The 6,217-nt window shown below is 40.0% G+C and overlaps 1 long non-coding RNA gene across 1 annotated transcript; it reads left to right on the top strand.

The window, feature by feature from the left end:
- The first annotated feature begins 1,399 nt into the window (after nt 1-1,399).
- On the top strand, nt 1,400-2,032 carry LOC143788660 (uncharacterized). Its single transcript, XR_013218697.1, has 3 exons — nt 1,400-1,459; nt 1,629-1,711; nt 1,895-2,032. It is a non-coding gene; the product is annotated as an uncharacterized LOC143788660 (long non-coding RNA).
- The last annotated feature ends 4,185 nt before the right edge of the window (nt 2,033-6,217 follow it).

Below are 6,217 nucleotides of genomic sequence, written 5' to 3'. Positions count from 1 at the left end.
GGTGCTTTATATGTAATTCTCCTGGCCCCTGTCTCATATTCATCTGCCACCCCCTTAATCCTTTTCTAGTGTTGCTCCTATCAGTCTCTGGTGAAAGGTGACCTGCCATTAGCTCCAGTGTTTCATGGAGCGGCGCAGAGGTCACTTTTCAATACATCCTTATGAGAGCCTAGTTCTGGTTCTCATAAACTTGCATTGAGCTCTTGTGATCTAACTTCTGACTTGCAGCCAGTCAGAAGTTATAGGCACAAGATGGCGCCATGGGACTGGAGCGCCGTCGGTATAAGAACGTGATCAGGCGGCTTACATTTAAAGCACCACTTCAACAGAACAAACAAAACAAATCACTGGAGTGGTGCTTTAAGTAGAAATTATGATTTGTTTTGTTTACTAGCTACAGTGCCACTTCTGTCAGTGGGTCATGTTGGGTATTACTATTAAATACCAATCAAGTCAATAAAGCTGCAATACTGCAAAACATGTAATGCGGGCCGTGGTAGTTACGTTTTGGGTTACACATTAGGTTGATAGCATTACTCTACTAGAGATCCTATAGAAAGAGCCATGCTCTGCATATTCAAGCTTTCATTTTTCTGTATGTTAGTTTCCAAGAAGAAGAGTAAAAATGGCCATGAGGAAGCGGAAGAGAGAACTGATCGCCCAGTATGAAGAGGAGTGGTAAGTAGATGAGGTTACATCACTGCAGTCATCACAATCTATACACTTACACCGGCAAATCCATAGTGACCATTACACATCACCACTACACATATTTATGCCATTTACAGCTCAAAACTCATGTCAGATCCCCGTGAGAACACTCATCAGGATGTAAGTGAATTATGTGTGGCCATAGTACGACCATGTGCATGAGGCCTAATACTACCTCTTCTATTACAGTTCACGATCTGCCACCCAGGAAGAGGCCAAGAGGAGGAAGACAGAAGATGACATCCCCCAGCCAGAAGAGCGGGCAGCTTTCACAACACTCCTTGGTAAGACTCATTGTACCTTCCAAGGTTTCCAGATACAAAGTATTAGATTATATGACATGTATTTTAATATTAATCTATTTCATGTGTATTATGGTAGAGAAACATGTAGAGAAGTGATCTCCCTCAGCCTCTTATAATTATACCTAGTATGATACGTGGTGAGCAGTGTCGTGGCTTTGGTTTCACCTCAATAGTGATGACATATCTTTAGGACAATTCTTCAGTGTCTGATCAGTGGGTGTTGGGTGCCAAATTTCCATCAATCTGATATTGATGAGCTGTCCTGAGGATAATCCATCATTAATGAAGAGCTCTACAACCCCATTAATTTAAGATTAATAGCAATAAAAATGTTTTCAATACAAAGTTCATAGTGAAATAAATCTATTTTTCTCATTTTTGTAGAAGAAGAATACATCAGATGTTTTCTAGCCAGGGACAGCTGTCTTAAGATTTCGGACAAGGTATTATTGTAGTGAAGGATAAGAAATCATCCAGATCTGAGAAGATCCATCATAGGGAAATAAAGGGCTTATTCTTATGTAATAGTGGCCAGATATTACCATACATAGGAATATACTGATATATATGTTCTGTATTATATATACCCTCTAACTCTACTCTTCCCTCTAGTATCTCCTCGCCATGGTCATCGCTTACTTTAGGAGAGCAGGACTCCGATCTTCCGAATATAAAACCTTCTTCTTTCCAGCTCTGTGAGTCTCTTTTATTATTACACATAAATAACTTTGTCTTATAAATAACTTTGTTTTATTGTAAAACCAAGATATCTTTTCTACCATTTGGCTAAATACATGATAATTGCATTTGTTGTTGTTTGTCTGTATTTTCTTCTGAAGTGTATTATAATTTGTTTGGTTTCATTTCTCTCCCTCCAGGTTTTTAGCCAACCAGTTTGAAGAAGACGAGCCGTATCAACGGGAGATCTACCGCTGGGCCCTTGGATGGACGTGGAGCATGAAGAAGGACCGACTACTACAATTCCGCAATGTTCTGCTCACCAGGATGGAATTTCGGGCTTGGGTGGATCGGGCGACCTGTGATCTGGTTAGCAATATAAACAATAATAATATAAACTGATCTGTAAATATATATCACAATATAAACAGTATGCTTAAATGAATCCCTTAGACCTGATGGAGAGCTTGTACTTACTTTGCAAAGCCATGTCAAAATGGTCGTGTAATCCTGATATTAGGCAGAGCGTTTTATGAGTGCAGCCATAGCTGGACTCATGAAATGCTTGTTTTAATATCAATCAAGAAAACTTTAATAAGTGATTATAAAGTCATTCTGCCATAGATTTTCAGTAATCACACCAGTATCATCAGGTCTAAAATATATGCAAATTGGATTATGATTAATGGTGACATATTCCCTTTAAACTCTGATTGTATTCAATTTTTCAATTCTAGATCATGGCACAAGACCCTGACCACTGGGCATGGAAGAGAGAGAGGAATATCCATCACAGCTGGTCAATCCGTTGGTTCAGGAGAAGCTTTTCCCTGCTCTCTCTGTAACATCGTTCCAGGCAAGAAGGAGGAAGATGTGAATATCTAAAGCCTGGAAACAGAGCTGTTAGACCTACAAGGAGAAGAACATGGCTGGAAGAGGAACAAAGCTGCTGGACCTACAAGAAGAAGAACATGGCTGGAAGGGGAACAAAGCTGCTGGACCTACAAGAAGAAGAACATGGCTGGATGAGGAACATAGCTGCCGGTACTACAGGAAGAACAGCTAGAAGACATGAGGGATGAAAAACTGGAGAAAGTAGAGAAGTATGCTTAATAGTCACACACTGAAAATTCACATCTCACTATACACAGACAACATACAGACACTTCATATACTGTACACATAGACACACTATGATGTTGTAATGAGTGATTCATTTCTTAAATTTAAGAGGGGACTGGATGCCTTTCTTGAAAGGTATAATGTTACAGGGTATGTACACTAGATTCCTTGATAGGGCGTTGATCCAGGGAACTAGTCTGATTGCCGTATGTGTAGTCGGGAAGGAATTTTTTTCCCCAATGTGGAGCTTACTCTTTGCCACATGGGTTTTTTTTGCCTTCCTCTGGATCAACATATTAGGGCATGTTAGGTTAGGCTATGGGTTGAACTAGATGGACTTAAAGTCTTACTTCAACCTTAATAACTATGTTACTATGTTATATTTTCACACTTGTACTTTATAGTGGTAACCTCCCTTAGTATGCCCGGAGGAAGGGCAGTACAGCAGCCATGGTTTCCCTACAGGTTTCCACCACTGGGGGTTTTCCTGTCCTGAGTGTTGCTGTATGCTCTTTGTGAGTGATGGAAGGTAACCAGCACATATAAAGCATATAATAAACTTCACACTATTTAAACTTTCCATGATGTGTCTGAGTGTTTATTTGATACTTTTATGCGTGGACAGGACCGCCATCAGGGCATTACTGCCCTCACTGTAGTGAGGGACCCGGAGAGCAAAAGCACTTCTGCTTTTTCACAGGGCCCGAGGGTATAATAAATTAAACTGAAGAAAATATGAAGTGCTGACTTCATAAATATAAAATATATTTTATTATTTAATCAAAATCAATAATAAAGAAAATATATGCAGGGTGTACATCAAGAAGGAAACAACACGTGCCACCTAGTGAGCGCTTACAGTACTTGGGCTGCCATAGTACAGGACTACTGTTATACACAGGAATAAATGAAAGTATATAAAGGATATTATAAATCCAGCAGATAAACATACATCACCTCAAAAGAGGGGAAAATAACCACAGCAGACAAAAAGTTATCAGTATAACTCAAGTACATCCATAGCTTCTCTACGCATACTTATCCTAATAGAGGTAATGTGTAATGGTAGCTCATATGGATATATCTAAAGTGCATATTGCATCAATGCATATTCCTCTGAGGACATAGCTTACCCGTATTAAAGGTGCAAGTGCAGACTAGTGATCCCCAGGGTTTGCCCCGACGTGGGTTTCGAGTACGCTTTCTCACAGGGGTAGAACATTTGGCATGTCATGCCTGCTTTTAAGTGTATGGGATGATTGGTCTCCAGTGTGCCAGCGTGTGCGGTCAGAAACCCGCGCCGGAAGTACCGTCACCTGATCAGCCTCTCTGGATCCTTGCACGTCCGTATGCAACCATACAGCTCTGGCAAAAATTAAGAGGCCACCGCATCAAAAGCCCTGTCATGGGCAGCCCAATCTCCAGACCTGAAACCCATTGAAAACCTCTGGAATGTAATCAAGAGAATGATGGATAGTCACAAGCCATCAAACAAAGATGAAATTCTCACATTTTTGCACCAGAAGAAGTGTGAAAGACTGGTGGAAAGCATGCCAAGAGGCATGAAAGCTGGGATTGTAATCATGGTTATTCCACAAAATATTGATTTCTGAACTCCTCCTGAGTTAAAACATTAGTATTGCTGTTTCTAAATGATAATGAACTTGTTTTCTTTGCATTATTTGAGGTATTTAAGCACTACTTTTTTTTACATTTTGACCATTTCTCCTTTTCAGAAAAAAAATACAAAATTTATTGCTTGGAAATTCGGACACATGTTGTCAGAAGTTTATAGACTAGAAGAACAATTTACATTTTACTCAAAAACATACCTATAAAGAGAAAAATCAGAGAAACTGAAAATGTTGCAGTGATCTCTTAATTTTTGCCAGAGCTGCATATGTTTGTTACAGTCAAGTCCCCTACTGTATGACAATAGGAATAGAAGAATATTTTGGTGGCCTCTGGATCAGGCCTCTATAACACACTAGATGCTACAAACTATTTTAAAGTCCGGTCCCCTAATGTATGACACCAGGAACAGAAGCATAGCAAACTATTTTATAGTCAGGTCCCCTATGGTATGACACTAAGAACAGAAGAATATTTTGGTGGCCTCTGCATCAGGCCTCTATAACACACTAGATGCTACAAACTATATTAACCCCTATTCAGCATCGGGTGTAACAGTACACCGATATCGGACACCCTCCCTTTGATGTGGACTCCGGCAGTGAGCCCACATCTTTCCCGTCACATGTCAGCTGTTTTGAACAGCTGAACAACTGTTTTGAACAGCTGACATGTGCCCTGAACATCCGCGGGTAGAATCTCGATCCACCCGCTGCTATTAACCAGTTAAATTCCGCTGTCACTGACAGCTGCGTTTAACAAGCGCTTCAAGCATTTGCGCCGGAAATCAGCGCATTGTTGACCCCATCACATGATCGTGGGTCACTGATGGGTTGGCATGACAACCAGAGGTCTCCTGCAGACCTCTATGGTTGTCACTGCCGGATGGCTATGAGCGCCGCCCGGTGGTTGGCACTCATAGCAAGTGAGTAATTCTGCTACATACAGGGGATCTGTTCATCGCCTGTATGTAGCAGTGCCGATCGGGTTATGGTAGCTTCTAGTCACCCATGGAGATTACTGAAGCATGCAAAAAGTAAAAAAAAAAAAAAATAATATAAAAGTTCAAATCACCCCTTTTTCGCTCCATTCAAAATAAAGCAATACAAAACAAACATACACATATTTGGTATTGCCGAGTTCAGAATCGCCCGATCTATCAATAAAAAAAGGATTAACCTGATCACTAAACGGAGTAGCGAGAAAAAAGTAAAAATGCCAGAATTATGTTTTTTTGGTCACCGTGACATTGCATTAAAATGCAATAAAGGGTGATCTAAAGACTGTATCTGCACCAAATGGTATCATTAAAAACATCAGCTCCCGCAGGCAATAAATAGGCCCTCACCAAACCTGAGATCATGAAAAATTGAGATGCTACGGGCATCAGAAAATGGCGCAATTTAATTTTTTTTTAACAAATTTTGGATTTTTATTTCACCACTTAGATAAAAATGAAGCTAGATATGTTTGGTGTCTATGAATGCATAATGTCCTGGAGAATCATAATGGCTGGTCAGTCGTAGCATTTAGTGAACAAACTAAAAAAAACAAAAAACAAAAAACAACTGTGGGATTGTACTTTTTTGCTATTTCACCGCACTTGGAATTTTTTTCCCATTTTTCAGTACACAGTATGTTAAAACCAATGGTGTTGTTCAAAAGTACAACTTATCCAGCAAAAACAAGCCCTCACATGGCCATATTGACAGAAAAATATAAAAGTTATGGCTCTGGGAAGAAGGGGAGCAAAAAACAAAAACGCCAAA

This window comes from Ranitomeya variabilis, chromosome 8, assembly GCF_051348905.1.
Source record: "Ranitomeya variabilis isolate aRanVar5 chromosome 8, aRanVar5.hap1, whole genome shotgun sequence".
Lineage (NCBI taxonomy): Eukaryota > Metazoa > Chordata > Amphibia > Anura > Dendrobatidae > Ranitomeya > Ranitomeya variabilis.
Note: the sequence above shows the minus strand (reverse complement) of the source record. Positions and strands in the feature narration are given on the sequence as shown.